This window comes from Cricetulus griseus (genome assembly GCF_003668045.3).
Source record: "Cricetulus griseus strain 17A/GY chromosome 1 unlocalized genomic scaffold, alternate assembly CriGri-PICRH-1.0 chr1_1, whole genome shotgun sequence".
NCBI classification, from domain to species: Eukaryota; Metazoa; Chordata; class Mammalia; order Rodentia; family Cricetidae; genus Cricetulus; species Cricetulus griseus.
In genome coordinates, this window is record NW_023276807.1 from 5,005,114 (window position 1) to 5,024,496 (window position 19,383).

General features: G+C 42.9%; 1 protein-coding gene across 7 annotated transcripts in view; it reads right to left on the reverse strand.

Moving 5' to 3' along the window:
- The window catches only part of Nck2 (NCK adaptor protein 2), a 122,546-nt gene that overhangs the window by 55,077 nt on the left and 48,086 nt on the right, over positions 1-19,383 (reverse strand). The window lies entirely within an intron of this gene.

Consider the following 19,383-nt stretch of genomic DNA (forward strand, 5'->3'; position numbering starts at 1 on the left):
AGGGTCATTCGACATCCCCCCAAGGGGTCACTACCCATGGGTTGAGAACCACTGTTCTAGACTTTACCCCCTAAAGGTTCCATCAGCTTCTAATGGTGACATAGGCTGTACACCTTTAACTCATGGTCTTTGTGGGACATTTAAGATCCAAATTATAGCAGGGCATGGACAGTCTTTACTAGGCTTTGCAGACAGAGATCCACCTGATCTTTGTACCCCCTTTGCTTCTTGGGATGGTGAGTTGAGAAGAAATGCTTCTAATAGGAACAGGGACACAGGTGTACCATATCCACCTGCCACAAGCAAAGCTAGGAACTGGAAACCCTTGATGTCCAAACACAGTGCCTGTCAATACCCCAGGCAAGGAAAACCAAGAGGGCCCAGGGCATGATTGAGATGGTGGAATAGCTGGCTGGGATGGTGATGAAACTGCTTGGAAGCCATCCTAAGGTGCCAGAGGCCCTCCTTTATACAAATGTGAGAAATGTTTACAGTGTTTTCCAAGAGAAAAGCAATGGGCTGTCAAACCATCCTCGTAACAAGCATGCACAGAAATCGGAATAAACACCGACTAAGACCTCGCCACAGGTTTAAGTGAAGTTCACCACTGTCTCTGTTGAATCTGGGACTGTCAGCTTATTCAAAACTTTGGTTAAGCAAGTACAGTTCAAAGCAGGTCTTTAATAAAAACAATCTGTGAATCAAAACCATTGCAGCAAGAACATTTCAATCAGGTCTTTAATGACAATCTACGATCTAAAAACATTGCCATGCAAAAACTATCAGCCTGCTTAGACAATGGCTACCAAGCACACAGCCACATGCAGAGTAGAAAGACCTCACTGGAGAATTTATTCAAGGACCTCCTGAAAGCCAGCATAAGGCCAGATGGGAAGATACGAAAAGATGAGTGTGTGTTGCTTTTAAAATACATCTGCACTCCCCTAAAAATCAAAAAATTAGATCAACATTTACACCATATGTATCTTTAAAAAAAAAAAAAAAACTTTAATTTGGACCTCATTAATATGACATTTTTCCTCTGTAAAATCCAAAGGTGGATCAGATCTAATTCCCTGTTAACACTGTGATATTCTTTTGTTCAACTAAAGCAACCCCTGGGGCTTACCACAGTCTGCTGCAAGGTGTGTAGGGGCAGTTTTGCTTCAACTCTTAAAGAGAATGCTCCAAATTGGAAAGCTTGGCCCCACGGGTTGTAAAGCCTGGCAGTGCTCTCTCACCCAGGTTCAGGATGGGCACAGATAAAAAGCTCAGTGCAAGCAGACCTCAACCACCCTTTTTCTTGTTTTGTTTTGTTTTAAGACAGGGTTTCTCCATGTAGCCTTGGCTGTTCTGGAGCTCACTGTGTAGACCAGGTTAGCTAGGGACTCAAAGAGATTGGTCTGCTTCTTCCTCAAGAGTGCTGGGATTAAAGTCATACACCAACACAAGCAGCCGTTCTGAATTTCTAAAGGCCTGCTGCAGCATATTCTGCGTGATGTGGGGCTACTTCCTTCCAATCTAGGGTCTGATGTGGACCCCTAATGCTGACACCCATAGCTAACACACTTCACTCTAGCTTGGTCACTTGGGGTTAATACAATGGTTATGGATGCATATTTTATAGGCTTACTACTGCTGGACATCGGGACTCCCTTTGCTTCAGAAATGGCCAACCCATTCGGGTGGCTCCCAGTAGAGGTTACTCTTCCGAAAGCTCTGGAAACCCACTTTTCCTCCCTGTCTCCCTGACAGAAACACAATGGGCAGAGAAGAACAGGCAGTGGCTCCATTGCCACGCTCACTAAGGCTAACCTGAGCCTCAGCAAGATGCACAGCAACCAGGAGCCCGTGCCCATCCTTCCGCCAGGAGCCAGCCCATAGGAGCCATCAGCTAGAATGGGAGCATATGTTCTCTCCACAAAATGATCACCACGAAAAGGCTAGCAACTGTTATTGGTGACTACTGCCTTCCTGGAGTGCTTCCTATCCTAAAAGACTGGCTTCAAACTCAAAGCAAGCAGACAGTGCCAGGCTTTGTGGAGCAGAAGCCCATGAGGGCACCGTGACTTCCATTTTTAAAGTGACTGCATGTCGAGGCAGCCATGAAAGACCTGCTGAGTAACAATGTCTGGCTGGGCTAATAGCGCACAAAAGGCTCAGGTATGGGGTTAAGCATTCCTTGTTTAATATGCTTAGAAAATATTTCTGATTCTGAACTATCTGCATGTTACTAGGTTTGCATCTCTAATCCAAAGATCTGAAATTTAAAATGTACCAAAATATGAAACTATTTGAGCACCAAAAGACTTCAGATTAGGAAATACCCAATGTGAAAGTAAAACATAAAAAGACCTCCCAGCTCAAATCAAAAGACAGTTCAAGGCGATTGTTTTTAATCCTTTCTATAAAAAGAAAAACTCATGTGAACAGTAACGCCTCCAGGCTCTGGAACATCTCCTTGCTATACTTTACTCAATGGAAGACACTGGTTTCTGACAGTGAACAGAGCAACAAGCCAGCTTGAATGAGTTCGCTACAGTCTAATCTTGGCTTCCCTGGCTAAAGCCAACGCTGATCTTGAGCAGCTCAGAGTTTGTCAATCTGAGTCATGAGTCAAAGGCTCCAGGAGGATGACATCAGCACTGTCTATCACCCACAGCACCAAAAAGGTACCAATCAGTGTCCCAAGAGGGCTGAAATCCACTGGCAAGTCCCAGAATTCCAAAAGGTCCCAGAGAACCCTGAACTTTCAGTCAACAGAAAGCGCTCGTGAGATGGCAAAGTACGAAGTTTTCTGTGCTGACCTGAGGGTATACCAATTCCAAAGAGTAATGCCAGTTATCAGATTAGAAGTCATTCCTGACAAAGCCAGTATTGAGTCTAACCTCTGCAATAATGGTTTCTGCCTTCAAATATCCTAGGAATGAGAAAAAAACAAAACTGCAAACAGTGGGTCAACCATATACAATTACAATTCAAATATGGAACAAAAAAGCAGCAACCAGTGGGGGAGAACCACTGAGCTGCAGTTCCAGTTTAGCCAGATGCATTTATGCTTCCTCACATACCAACTCTGTGTGTGTGTGTGTGTGTGTGTGTGTGTGTGTGTGTGTGTGTGTATGTGTATGTGTATGTGTGTGTGTACACTCGAATGTACACATTTCTATCTTATGATTGTTCCTCAGGAGCTGTCCACCTTGACACCCCCTCCCCCAAGAGAGTCCTTGAACTCACCAATCCAGCTGGGCTGAGTAGCCCACAAACCCCAGGGATACTCCTGTCTCTGACTCCCCCGAACTGGGATTACGAACACACACGAACACACACAACTACGCCTAGCTTTTTATAAAGGAGTTGAAGATGGAGCTCAGATTTGAACTTGAAAAGCAAGCACATTACCAACCATGCTTTCTCCCCAGGCCCTTTAGAATCTTGAGGACCTGATAGGACCCCTCAAGAATTCTTTCCACTGTTTGAAAATAAATGACAACGGGTCTTACACTATCCAATTTTGATCAGGAGGCAATCAAGAGTTTATTAAAGCGTATCTAAAATAACAAGAAAGTAATACCGCAAATCTTAAACTGAACTCCAATGTAAATTTGAGCGTCATTTGAAACGCAGGCTCTCCCGATACATGGCAGATGACCTGCTAAGGTATTTCCCTATTCCTCCCCTTTCGTTCAGTCCCATTGCCTTAATCAGGAGCACGTCTTGTAATGCCTCTCAGTGGCTTAATGAGAATCTAATCACATCCAGAATTTGGAAAAGGTTCAGCAGCGTTCTTTATCTCTATGTGGTTTTGTTTTTGTTTGTTTCTTGATACTGGGTCTAGCTACACAGCCCAGGATAGCCTCAAACTCGAGACGCCCCCTCCTACACTTTTATCAATACAGGTGTGCACATATACTCTTTTTTTTTTCTTTTCTTTTTTAGGAAAAGGAGGGAAAGAGAAAGGGACAACGAATTCCTCCTACCTGACATAATTCCAGCACATTTCAAGAGTGAGCTAATTTAGCCTAACGACAAATATATGTCAAACACTAATTACTTCACTACCCTTACCTTTGGGGATAAAGAACTGAATAAATGGAATTGTAAGAACAGCCAAAGCTGACAATGGTATATAATGTCAGGATTGCAAATTCTGCCTTTATCATGTGTCCCCAAATACTCAACACACACAACACCTCCCTCCTATTAAAACACAAACAAAAATCCTCCGAAAAGGGAGCCGGGAAGACAGACGTAACCATTGCTAAAGAGGTCACAAGTGACAAGTTCAGAAGAATGAGAAACACATTTTCACTCAGCTTTGAGTATGCCATGAGAGATCTTTAAAGAGGCGCCTACACTACAATGAAGCAGTCAGGGTGGGGTCCTACTCCAGCAGGACGGTGTCCTTATGGCCAAAGGATGAGGCACGAGGTCTGTACTTGGAGGAAGGCCTAAGTAAGGTCATCTTCTAGCTGAGGGAGGCCTCAGAAGAAATCAACCCTCATGACACCTAGGTTGTAGACACTTGGCCTTCTGAACCCTGAGAAAAGGACTGGTGCTTCAGCCACTCAGCCTCGACTGAACCTTCCCTGAGACTGTCAACTATGAACTCTCAGGAACTTCCAAATATTTCATGAATGAATTAAGCTTACGTCAAAGCATCAAGCAGAAGCCCCTATCTCGGACACTGGCCAGTGCCTTCTTCCTGTACACAAGAAACAGACTCAACAGCTCTCCATATTTGCTGTCTCTCAAACCCAGCATAAGCACTACAGCCTCCAGGACCCTACCACTGAGTCTCCTTGACACCTTTGCAAAGCCCTGAGGTGTCAACCCTCTGGTGCTGTACCACATCCATGCTTAAATACATGCAACAGCAGACACAATATATGTCTACCACCATATATATTGTCATCCGACCTCCACAATTACAGGCACGTACACAGCCTGCCCCGGGAGAGTTTAAAGTAAATGACACAGACAACTTAACTGACCCAAACAACCCCCAAAACCATGTACAACTCTATTACCACATCAAAATAACTATTAATTACTTAATATAAATTCTCCAGCTATATTGTGCGTAACCGTCTTTTTATATATAGCGAATTTACCTGAACGAGGGCATGAGTCCTGTCCACAAATTACAATCTCTAGTCTGTCTTTTAAGGCACTGCATTTCATTTTAGTGATAGGTGCTACGGTGCTAAGGTGTCCATTTGTCAGAGATACAAGATTGGGCATCATGTGGATCCAGGCTCGCTGGTGTTTTCCATACACTCCCCAAGCCCTGACATTTCTAGTAGGTTAGCAGTTTATGCCTAGAGACCCCTTAGATGGGAGAGATTATCTTGATGGAAGGGGCCTGGCCCTGACTGAGTGGTAGACATGAAGAATTCCCCCATTTATTCAGTGCTTTAGCAAATGGGAAGTCCACTCCTTTCTAGCCCTGCCCTAGCCCCTGCCTCTATCCTTACCTATAACTTCCCTGAGAGGGCTATTATTGTCTCTATGCAGCACCATTTGCTTCCCTTTCCTCCTATTCTTAAAACACAGCCTCCCTGTAGTACTCAAGTAGACCCTGAGCTCACTATGCCATCTAGACTGGCATCAAACACAGGGCCCTGTTTCTGCCTCCCCATTTCAAGGATTATAGGTGCATCATTATGCCTGGCATTCTCTATGGTTTTTCTGTGGTCACAGTTTTTTTCCCACAAAGGATATTTTGTTGTCTTATATAAACTCGAGTTTCCCTGAACCCTACAGTCAATCAAATCAGAAACCTCACAAACCTCACCCATGCTATTCAATGAGAGCACCTGAGTGCTATTTTAGAGCACATATTAATTTATCCAGGCAAATGCTGAGCCTGTGAAGCCTGCCAGTCACACATCTGTGCATCCCAGAATGGAACTAGCCAGAGCTCTGGGCTGGTCAGCACCCAGGTTCTCATTATCTTACTGAGATATCTTACATTCTCAGAATCTTACTGAGTTAGGTAAGAGGGCTATGTCAGGACAGGAAGTACAGCTGGGACTCTACCCTTATATCATAGTGTCAGCTGCTATGGTCCGGATCAGGCCTATGTGTCAGAAGCTTGCCTTCAAGCCTGCCTTATTACGAAGTAGTAGTAGAGCCTTTAAGAATGTTAAAGCTGAACCGGGCGGTGGTGGCACACGCCTTTAATCCCAGCACTCGGGAGGCAGAGGCAGGTGGATCTCTGTGAGTTCAAGACCAGCCTGGTCTACAAGAGCTAGTTCCAGGACAGCCTCCAAAACCACAGAGAAACCCAGTCTCGAAAAAACAAAACAAAACAAAACAAAACAAAAAAACAAAACAACAACAACAACAAAAAGAATGCTAAAGCTAACAAAAAAAAATTAAAAATAAGGAAACAGTGTCCACCAAGACGAGTGGACAATAAAATGTGAGAAACATGCACACTGCAGAACATTACTTAGCCCAACAAAGGAAGACATAGAAGCACACGCTACAACATGGATACGTTGGAGGACTTCACACTCAGTGAAAAATCTCAGGTGCAGAAAGACAAACAGAGCAGTCTTGGTGCACAGAACAGTAGGAAGCTGGTCCTCAGTGGTCTGGATGGGGGATCTGTGCCAACAGGTGAGAAATTTCAGCAAAAACATGCATAAGTTCTGTAGCTCTAATTTCAATTTATTTTAATTTAAAAAATAAGTGACAAAATAAGTGACTTTTTAAAAAGCTAATGGTTACAAGAATTTAACACTGAGGTTTCTAATTATTGTAACTGAAGTGAAATGTAATACATTGTGCTTTTTACGTCCATTTAGCTGTCTTAATATATTCTGAATATTGCCAGAGCATAGGCGCCCGCATTCTTTCTGAATGCCAGACCCCTCACAACCAGGAGTCTGTGTCTGCAGTTTCTTCTCTCCTGGAAACCTCTTTGTCTCAGCTCCCCACTTCATTGTCCACCTAAACCCTCACAGCTGAAAGAATACAAAGACCTTTGTATTCATGCCTCAACTGGAAGACCTTCTGGAAGACCGCCTTCTATTCCCATAGAAACCATAGACCACAGTCTATAGCATGTCCCCAACTGTCCAGAGAGGAAAAGTCATCACAAAGAGAATGCAACTTCCCCTGGGCTGGTGTCCAAGTGGTTCTGGACAGTCTTGAAGCACAAACTTCCAGGTTGTTGTATGGGGAGAAGGAGGGTGGGGTGTACTACTGTTGTTTGTTTGTTTGTTGCCTGCCTGTTTTGTTGTGTTTACTTTGGAGACAAAGTCTCACTTTAGTCCAGGCTGTTCCTGGACTAAATAGTTTAGGCTGGCCTCAAACTCAGTCTACATCAGCCTCCCTGGCATTGGGTTTACAAGCCTCAGTCACCACACCCAGCTGTCACTTCTTAATTGCTTATTAAATCTCTAAGACCCACTGTTAATACCCAATAGACTGCCACTTTAGGCCCTAAATCTTTTCTTTTCAAATGTCAGTCCCTTACAGACTATACTTTTGAATCACTCTGAACAGCCACATGAATCTTGAATTATAAAATAATAAACATTCCACAACCAAAGGATACTTACACCTATTAACTATATTTCTTAATTTCAAGGGTCTCTATGGATTGTCTCTCTCTCTCTCTCTCTCTCTCTCTCTCTCTCTCTCTCTCTCTCTCTCTCTCCTTCCCTTCCTCCTTCCCTTATCTCTTTTTCTTTGAGGCAGGATCTCACTATATAGTTCTGGCTGTCCTGGAACTCACTCTGTAGACCAGGCTGGTCCTGAACTCACAAAGATCCACCTGCCTCTCTCTTTTGAGTGTTGGGATTAAAGGTGTGTGCCACCACACTCAATCTATTTATTGTTTTCAAGTATGTCTATTTTCATTTTCTCTTTGAGACAGAGTATCCCTCTATAACCTGAAGTGGCCCACAACTCACTGTAGACCAGGCTGGTCCCCAAGTGATGGGATTAGTTATGCACAACCACACAACCATACCCAGCCTATTTATTGTCCTCAAGCATGTCTGTCATGATTTTCTATCTTTTGAGATAAGGCGTCCCTCAGTACCCGAAGTGGCCTGGAACTCACTATGTAGCTCACTCAAGGTGGTCTCACACCCACAGCAATGTGCTTGCCTCAGCCTCACTACAGAGATGAACTACCACAACCAGGACCATTTCGTTTACTAAACAAATCAGCGACAAGCCACTGAAAAGGGCTGAATCATAGCACTTCTAAACTCTAGTGTGTGTGCGTGTTTGTGTGTGTGTGTGTGTGTGTGTGTGTGTGTGTGTGTGAGAAAGAGAGAGAAAGAGAGAGAGAGAGAGAGAGAGAGAGAGAGAGAGAGAGAGAGAGAGAGATCTTATGGCAGTAGCCCAATTAATGTAATTCATAAAGAACCATTCAGATACTGTGTCTGGGCTGAAATCCAATTAAGCCATTTCTGTGTGAATATCCCCAAAGAGCCACCCACTGAGCTGGAAGTGGAAATAGCCATAAATGCTTGGATTAGCTGTGTCAGCGCTTCTGAAACTAAAATCACACAAGAACACAGAGCTTGTCGACACGGCAAGCCTTTTGGCCAGCACAAAGAACCAACAGGCATGTCAAAAACCATGTGGAACCAAGCCAGACCCCATCCTTGTCCAGCCAGGTCTCAGATAATCCTCACCCCATGTTGAGTCTATCCACTTATTATATATCTATAGATTGTTTTTTAAATGATCATGCTGCAATGTGATGTACTGGAGAAACATACTCAAAGACAGACTTTGAACTTCCTCTGAATTCGTAATTTTCTTCATCAGCCTTATAAAGTATATTCTTGAAATTAGCAAATCCCAAATTCACCCCTGCTTTTATGCATGTAATTTGTCTCATGAGAAAATGTGCAAGCAAAGCCAAAACAAACAAACAAACAAACAAAAACCAACAACAAAAACAAAACCGGAAAAATCTGAGGCAGAGGTTTAGGGAAGGGCTCCAATCATGAATTAAATTACCCCTTCACTTTGCCATCAGACTTAGAGCTGGCAAACCAGAATGCCTGCAGGTTACACTAGTAGGAACGGGAGTGCTGAGAGTAGAGAGTTCAGGAAGCAGAAACTCTCGAAGCCCACCTTCATCCCAAGCAAATCCTACCTGAGACCTACAGAATTAGAATACATGCATGCCACTGAACAAAGCTCCCCAGCAGCTAGGCAAAAGCAGAGGAAATGAACAAGGGCCAACTGGAAACACCTCAAACTACAAACAGAAAGACTGGCCTGGGTGAGGTCCCTGGCATCCTTCTGCATGACATGTAGAGGACACAGCCTGTTTCAATCTGGAAGCAAATCACAGGTCCACAGCCTGTAGAAGCATAATGCTGAGAACACACTACTTAACTCAGAAGCCATGTTCGTTAGAGCAGGGGTTCTCAACCTTCCTAATGCTTCAACCCTTTAATACAGCTACTCGTGCTGTGGTGACTCGAAGCCATAAAATTATTTCATTGTTACTTCTTAACTAATTTGGGCTACTGCTATGAATTGTAATGTAAATGTTTCTGGAAACAGAGGTTTCCCAAGGGGGGTCCTGACCCCCAGGTTGGGAACCACTGCCCTAAAGACTACATCAGTCACCTTGTTGGCAGAGTTAAATGGAAAGTCTCATTTATTAAACCAAACATAATGCACACCTGCCACTTGTAAACAGTATGCAGACAGGGAACAACGTAGACACTGCCCTGCTCTTCAGAAATAAGTCCAGCCTAGTGGGGTGTCAAAGGGAATTACAGGAACACACAGTCTGGCTTCTCAATTATCTGATGTAAGAAAATCTACTAAACAAACAAAACCCCTAAAATTTAAGGTTGCTTCTAAAACTGCTCTGGACTATACAAACTATCAGCCTTAGAGTAAACATTCTATGGAGACAACACCAATGACTGTTTATCATAGCATAATTGTTTTAGATAAAATCTAAGAAAGTGTATCTCATCTTCCTTCGCAGGGACTGACCTCAAAAGCAAAAAAGGAACAAGAGAAGAACTTTCATAACTTGACAAGCGAAAACTAGTAGGAACTATTCTTCCAGATATACTTCAAGTTAACTCATTCAACAAGTATAATGGAACAAATACCAGTTCTGAGCTGGATGCTGTCAACCTTCCCAGCAGGTACATATATGCAGGAAGATGAGGCTGCTAACTGATTCCGGGAACACACACCAGCCTTGGAGCCAACATGCTCCATCACACAGCTGAGTGTAAAACTCGGTGAGAATGCACATCTTTCTCATGAGATGTGGAGAATAAAGAGAAAAGATTGTCTTTCTGATGTGTAAACGTTAAATAGCATAAAAAAAAAAAACTGTAAATGCCATGCCCACAGGGGTTCTATTGCTGCAATAAAACACCATGACTAAAAGAAATTTGGGAAGTAAAAGGTTTATTTCAGCCTACAATTCTCAGGTCAGACTCCATCACTAAGGGAAGTCAGGGCAGGAACCTGGAGGCAGAAGCTGATGCAGAGGCCTTGGAGGGGTGCTGCTTATTGGCTCGTTCTTCATGGCTTGCTCAGTTTGCTTTCTTATAGAACCCAGGACCACCAACCTAGGGGTGGCACCACCCACAATGGGCTGGGCCCTCCTCCATCAATTATCAATCAGGAAAATGCCCTATAGACTTAATTACAGGCTAATTCTACAGAGGCATTTTCTCAATTAAGATTCTTTCTTCCCAAATGACCCTAGCTTATGTCCAGTTGACAAAACACTAGCCAGCACAGGATCCAATCTTATCCAATCCACCCTGAGATCAACCCACTGTGCCCCTGTGAGGAAACACAGACAGTCAGTAATTCACCAGCTTCAACTCTCTTAGAAAACACACAACAGAAAAAAAGAGAACCATCCATAAAGGGCTGGGCCCTCTCCCATCAGTCACTAATTAAGAAAATGCTCTAGAGCAGGATCTGATAGGAACATTTTCTCAATTGAAGTTCCCTCCTTTCACACAACTCTAGTCTGTGTGAATTGACCTATGACTAGCCAGCACCAAACACCACAATAAGCAGGGATGGAGCAAGGCTGCTGACTTCATGGTGTCAGAAGCAAAAAAAAAAAAAAAAAAAAAAAGTCCTTTTGAAGGGTATGTCCCCATTGATCAACTTGCTAACTTTAGATGCCACTTTAAAGGCTCCATGACCTCAAGGAACACAGACCAAAGTCAGACAGAACTTTCTCTTAGACCTGAGCTGGGTTTTCACCTTATACCTCTTAATCACACACATACATGTCTTGGTTTGTGGTACAGGGGTCTGAACTCAGGGCCTCTCATACATAACTCTAAACTGCACTAGCACACATTATCCAAGAATTCATTTCCTATGGTTTCAGTCACTCCCAATTAACCACAGCAAGAGAATATTATTGTCTTGACTCAACAGAAAGCACATTCACACCAATTTTATTATAGAATGAGTATACAAGGGTTCTATCTTATTAGTCTCTTACTGTGCATAATTTATAAGTCTTATTGTAGGTGTTCATACATACAGGAAAAAAAAAAAAAACGTATACACAGCATTTGGTACTAGCCAGTTTCAGATGTGATCTGGGTTTCTTAGAACACATCTCCTGAAGACAAGGGAAGGATATAACGTAACTGTTCTCCTTGCCCTTTGGCACTTACATGCCTCAGGGTTCACAAGCTAAAGAGGAAAAATAGACCTTGATGTTGACAGTCCCATACTGAACATATCCTAGGTGCCATGGACATACATTACTACATTCAGTTGGAACAGCTGCGTGACACATCGTTACCCTAATACACAGCACAGAACGTAGATAATGTGCCCATGACTGACAGCACAGGTGGTGTAGTCAGAACCGGGTGCCCGCTGCTTTCAGAGCATGTGATCTTTAACTGTGTTCATTGCCCCTGTGTTGATCTAGAGACCAAGGACAACAGGTCACACAGATGACCACCACACTGACTCCTCTTGCCACAGGGCCCACCTAATGAGCTCCATCCATCAAACACTGGTGCAAAGACACATCTAATGACATCTTGCCAACAGTGTTCCCAAATAAGATTCTCCTTTAGCCTGATGCCAAACTCTGCATAGGAATGACAGGGATTCTTACAGCCTTTCCACGATGTATCTGACTTGGCTTTTAGCCTCTCTAAACACACACACACACAGAGAGACACACACAATGCCACTAAAAGTTTAAATCAAATTTCTCACAAGCATCCTTATTAATTTGCTTCCTACGGCTTAAGAAAGTACAGTAGAAGTGGACAAGGATGAGTTCAGGTAGGGACCAATGGCTTCCTGCAGTGAATATATGTGGCTCTCTTAGACTTGAGCTGAAAGAGAACCACCTGCCCTCCTTCCTGCGCTAAACTAATGCAGTGGCCTTCTGGACTGCTATTGTCTCATTTTCTTATAGAGCATCATAGTACAGTTGGTCCTTGGTATCCACAGGAGGCTGTTTCCAGGACCTCTTTTTGGCTGTCAAAACCAGCAGGTACTTAAGTTTTCTAAGCTAGCTCTTACAAAAATATGTGTCATATTTACACATCATATATACACAGTCTCCATACACATACCTAGATTATTTATTTAATGGTTAATACTGTGTAAGTAGTAACACTGTTTATGGAAAAAAGTGGGCATGTGTTCAGTAGACTCGATTTTTTGATCCAAATATTTTTCATCTGAGGTTGGTTGACTGAGGATGTAGAGCATTGGCACAGGAGGCTGATGAAACTTACTAACTTCAGGCTTTAATATAATAGCATTCTGGCTCTGTATCTGCTTTAAATTACAAAGTTTTCAAAAAATTCATCAATTCTACTTTGGCATAGCATGGGAGGGTAGGGAGAAGCTAATGAAACATGTGGAATAGTAACAGAGAAAACAAGACCAGACAGTCAGTGGGGGGAAAGTAACTTCTCATTATAATGCCAACAATGTACACACTGGAGGACACCAGGACACAAAGGTGGAGGAATATCTCATACTTACAACGAAATGAACCCAAAGCACCTACAATTTAGGAAAAAATAAGCCACAGGAGGTACATGGAAAACATTCTCTACCGTGGAAGAAAGTTGCAACCAACCCCCCAAATGGCAAAAGAAGAGAAATTCAATTAAATAAATACAAAACCCTTTTTCACCAGTCAATACACTGGAGGCAGATTCAAAAGACAAGGAAGAAGCAGAGGAAAAAGTCTTGCAGTGTATGACACCTGGGACAAACCTTCCTGACACTGCCAGGGGTCCCACAAATTGGTAATAAGGTAAGTAAGTCAAGAAAACAAAGGCAGAGGAAAATAGAAAATACATGGTTGTCTGATGTGAAAGAGTCTGGTCTCAACAGAGACGTCAACTCGAGAGACACCAAGACATCAATCAACTCTCTCTGTTTAGCCATCAACAGGACACACACATCACCCCCTTCCAAGGCTTGGGGAATATCATGGAAGGAGGAGGAAAAAGAATTTAAGACTCAAGACGACGACGACGGGAAAAGAGGGCCTTGAGGTCTTCTGGGAATGACAAGGCTGCTGTATTCAGAAGGTTACCTACAGGCCTGCACAAGATGAGACCCATCCCCATTCAATCACAGATAAGGGAGAGGCTTGTGGAACTCCAACCACTCCCAAAGGAGAGTGATTGGCAGTTGATGGCTCTGGGGGAAGTGAGGGGATTGTTATCTATGCTTCAGTGAATCACAACACAAAAACAAGGCTGCACCTTGGCGCAGGCCTTTAGTCCCAGCATTTAGGTGGCAGAAGCAGACTTCAAGGCCAACCTGGTTTACTTAGCAAGTCCAGGGCTAAAGATACATAGAGTGACCCCGTTTCAAAAAACAAAACAAAACAAAACAAAACCCAAACCCCCAAAGGCATGATAGTAGGAAGACTCGCCGAGAGAATGAGAGCTTGGTACAGAGGGGATAAAAAAAGGGTGGGGTGGGGTAAATAGGACCAAAATGTGTTATATGCCTGTGCAAACCTTCAAAGAATAAATTACTGAAAAAGAGACAGCAACTCTCACCTGTCAAACTGGCAGAGGTGAGGGAGGATGACCAATACCTGCACTGCTTCCAGTTGAATTGTTTAGGGGAAGTGCTGGTATCTGACAAAACAGGAAGGGAGTAGGCAGGAATTCGCTCAAGTATTTCAACAATGTTTTGTACATCTAAACTTATTTCAAAAGAAAAAAAGATAAAAAGAAATGAAGAAAAATGCTTCAAGCATGAGAATGTTATGATGTCCAGGCAGGAGAGGTGAGCCCCGTTTGTGTGTGTCAGCAGAGCAGACAGGCGAAGGGCAGTGATGTAGCATGATAGAAATAGCTGAATGCCTGTTAGCAGATGACAGTTAGAGCACTGGTATGCTGGGACACTACCCATCATAACTGCCATTGTTTTCCTCTGACATACTTACCCAGGAAAGTACAGGCAGAGCTTTGCTCCTTGCTTGAGCAGCAGCATCCCAGAGTGCTCCCCTTATCTTATTCTCATCATCCAGACTCATTAATCCACACTCGTTTAATTACTGTAACCTCAATGGGCTCACTCCAGGCTTCCCATAAAACCATTTCTATTTTTAAGTCTAAAATGCACAGATCTCCTGGTTGTATTTCATCTCCTAAGCTGGTCTCCAAACTCTGAAGTTATATTTTATTAATTTGAAATATAATTCACATCTCATAAAAATATGAGCTGTGCACAGTGGTGCTTTAATCTCAGTACTTGGGAGACAGAGGCAGAGACAAGCAGATCTTGAGTTCAAGACCACCTTGGACTTACATATTGAGTTCAGGACAAGAAGGACTACATAGTAAAACCTGGTCTTTAAAAAAGTAAAAAAGTCTTCAATTCGGTGATTTTATCTATTCATACAAACTATCCTTAGTGGACAAATGTCAGTATAAAAAAAGAAAACAGAAGAGCTGCACCCGAAAGAAATCATGAACTTGGCCTCTGGGTGACAGGAACAGAAAGTTCAAGTGTGGCTTATATTAATACGTTATTCTTTCAAATAAAATGTTTTGCAGCAAAAATATCCACAGTAGAACAAGCCCTTTCCCAAGTTAATATGACCTCCATGGACATCCTAAGGACACCTGTGTTCAAAGGCTCTCTGGAAACCAAATGACTAATACTAACTCTGAAACAGAGACCATAAATGAAATGTCTTAATAACTCTGCTCTAGGAAATGAATTGAATCAGATTTAAACAGCCATCCTCCTCGTCACCCTACTCAGATGGTCATGTTGCTTACACCTGCAAGTTCCTCCAGCTTAGGAAACTTGTGAAAGCCTAAGTTAGTAACAAATTAATAAGCGGAGTTCATACCAAATCCCCGAGTTTCTGGATAGCAGATTCACGAATTGGTTTTCTTCTTCAGAGCATGGTGTTTCTGTGAGAAAGCAAGAGCAGAGAGGAGGCTGCCATGTGGACACTTCACCCCATCTGTCTGGTGGTCCGGAAAGACTGGGCATCTGCTTGCCTAATTGCTGAGAATCAAAATGAAGCTACCGTGCAGAGTCTAACAAATTCAAGGACTTCTAACGTCCCTGCTAGGACACTCCTCTCCTCTCCCCATAGCAGAGCCCAATGAAGAAAACACTGCTTCTGGAATCCATCAAAGAGCTCTGAAGAATGCCTTCCACTGGTCCACTCAGCCTGGCAGCCCACTACATGGCCACTACCTGGCCACACCAACTCCTTCCTTCCCCTTAGAAAAGCCTGGAGGCCATTCTTGTCCTTGCATCACAATGATTCCACAGGGCTGGTGGGCCCATCTTTGCCCAGAACTGCCACTCAGCACCAGAAAAAGTACATGCTGGTTATTTCCTAACTAGAAACGTATCAGGCAACATCACCCAATCTTGTCATATTTAAAGATTCCATCAAAAACCTGACATAGGGATTAAAAAGAGTAGGTCCTCGGCAGGATTCTGAATTTGACCAGAGAGCAGTTCCGAATAAAAGGTATCTCTTTCTTGTGAGACAAGACAGAAGATGCTGAGATTAAAAAGACTGGTGAATATGCTGGCAGGCAAAGGCCTAAAAATGAATAATTTTGTTTGCCCTAGGGACAAACATTCAAAACAGAGGACTGTGAGGACTAATGCCATTTCTTAAAGACTGCCAGGACACCAGCAGCCCCACACTCACCCAGGTGCACAGAGCCGGTAATAGGCATGGGAAAACCTTCGGGGAAACTGTTTCCTGAACCTGACTATAAAACTCTCTCCTGGGAAGAAGGGCAGACAAGCCTGTCACCTGCCACTGGAATGTCAAGAAGCTCTCCATTTATACACAATCTTCTGCAATATCCACACTGTACTGCCTTCACTTCTGTCAACGAGAAATGCCGACCAGCTGGAGTTTCATTTGTTCTGTGGTGTGGTCGGTCCCCCACAGACCACATTCATTTAATCCATATGATAGTGTGGGCAAAGCTAAGTAAGCGATGTTGCAAACTTCTGGAATAGCATTAAACTAACTGGACACTCTTCTTCAGTATTCATCAATGGAAATGCCTCAGTGAAGTCCCCGAGCTCGCAAGGAATGACCACATAGACCAGCCCTGACATGTGCATTCTGCACACAAAGCAGCATGCCCAGAAATGATCTCTGTGACTAAACTGTATTGCCAGTGTTTCCTGCAGGCCTCCCTCAAGGAGAAGGAACACCTCCCCCCAATCATCCACGCTTGTATAAGTGGTTAAATTACTGACTCCATTTCAATGGAATTGAGCAGAGTCATTCAACAGTAGAGACAGAATCCAAAAAATATGCCATTAGGTGACTTCCTCACTGAGGGAATACCTACCACCTGGGCAACACAACTCCATGGGTCCATAATGTGGCTTGGTTGTGTTTCATGAGATAGTAAAGTGGGGCAACAGGAACCAGAGAGAGAGACAGAGACTGAGACAGAGAGACAGAGAGACAGAGAATGTGTGGATCAACCCAGAGTTCTCCAGGTACTCACAAGCCTTCCCTCACCCCAACCACATGCACTTATATGTGACTTTGAATGACTCACCTTCCAGGGGAGAATATCTCACAATGAGCCCTTAAGTGACAGAACCTACAATGCTGCCTGACGAATACAGTATAAGATACAGGGCCTCTCTCAGCTGGTGTCCTGTGCATCTAACAGCCTGCTTCCCTGAGGCCTGTGGTCAACTAAAAGTAGCTTTCCCAAACCACTTAGCTGCATACAAGACTTATCCTAGAAGAAACCAATAACACGGTAAATAACACACTGTTGATACTCTCATGACTCTTCATTTTAAATGGCTGATGTCTTCCTAACGTCCTAGCTGTGGACATCTGGCTTTGCTGAAAAAGCATCGAAGTAGAAGAGAAAGGAAGACAGGAAATGAGGGTTAGGGGGTGCATCTGGAGGGAGGAACACAAGCCTTCAAATGTCTGGTTGAATCTGACAGGTTTTCTCAGCCTCGGCATACCGTCACTTGGGAACATGCAGTGCTTTGTTAGGGACTGTCCCCAGCATCCTGGGGTACTTAACAGAAACCTCCACTCTCTTTGGAGTTGGAGCAATCAAACATGTCCCCAGATGTTGTCAAATATCCCTTGGGTGTTAAAATCATCCCAGTGAGAACCATTGAACCAGACGACATGTAAATTACAGAAACAGCAATATGCAGACAGGGATATTCATGTATTTTCTAACTATCTTGGCATATGATTAAAGTATTTAGATAGACATTGCTGTAATTATCTCTTCTAAAATAACTGAATAAATTGCACATTCAGTGACTCAATGTTAGGATTAACCCAATTACAATATGCCAGAGTTAGGAGCAAGTCTTGAGACTCTCTAGCTTGGGCACAGTATACAGAGGGTATTGTTGCTTGATTTTTAAATAGGAAAGATTAAAAGTGTAACTGTACTGTGTGTGTGTGTGTGTGTGTGTGTGTGTGTGTGTGTGTGTGTATTCATATATATTTGCTTACACTAAAAAACAAAATACCATCCATTTGTCCAAATCCATGAAATGTACCACACCAAAAATGAGCCTCAAAGTAGACTATGAGCTCTGGTTTAATTAAGATATGTCCACGTAGGTTCAATGGTTTCAGCAAACCACCACCATGGCACTGATAATTCCTTTATAAAAAGTTCTGAATGCAACCTGTGCACACCTTACTAGATACTACTTTAAATTCTAGATTAAAGCTAATGCAAATATAAGTGCTGTGAAAGTAGTTGTTAAATACCATGCTTGGGAAGAACATGAAAATCTTAACTTATTGCAGGTCAATCGTCATATATGCTCAACCGCACACATGTCAGCAGAAACTCAACATTTTCCATGCAAAGTTGGTTAGCTGCACAGATGCAGAACCCACAGATATAGATGGCTGCCTGTTATAGGACACGAGACTTCTCTGAAAACACCTTGTTTGGCTTCTGAACCACACAGTTAACATGATTATGACTGGGTATTAGCTTCTGAGTGTCTGAACACATAGAATGAAATAACTAAATTACACGTTGAGTTGGTGGCATCAACACAGAGGGATCATTCTAACCACCCAGAATACAATAATCTGACTATGATTCTGGTGGGGAGAAACTCTAAAGACAAGTATTTTCAGTTATTTTTTGGTACTTGCTTGTTAGCAATAACAGTGACAGCTACTTGAAACATTTACATGTATTATGTATAAATAAAATAATCAAACCAAGAAGTAATTATGGAAACATACCTAGCTATTATTTTTCAGGAGAAAGCATATACAAATGCTAAAAGCAAGATTTTATGATTCCAATTTTGAATGAAAATGTCAAGTAAATTTATAACATATTTCAAAACAAGCAACCATTTAAAAAAGAAAAATCTTTTGCCTGCTGAAAAGGCCTAGACACAGTTGATAAGCAATCATTTCGTGTCCTAGCAAAGCACACTATCAATAACAATCCAGTCTTGTTTTACAAGGGCCAAACAACATCCACAATTCAGAGGTTGTAAGAAGAATGGTGTCACAGTTCTGCCTGAATTACAGAGTGAAAAAATTAAACCTCAAATCATCGCCAGGTTATTCCTATCAGTTGTAATATGACAAGGCAACCAGGAAGTCCCTGACTGTGGAGAAGGTTGTCTTAGGAAACACATCAGAGTACTGAATGAACATACAACAAGCCGCTGTGTGCGAAAATACAGAAATAGTAAGAACAGCCCAAGGACAGCAAGCAAGAACAAGCCACAGGACCACACCAGCTATGTAGCTGTGCTGTAACAAGGGCATTTTCTGGATTGTTTTTAAGCACTATTTACCCCTTGCTCCCGCCTGCCCAAAAGAGCAGCTGGAAGCTACCAGAACCTTCCTTCTACAATCCTTCT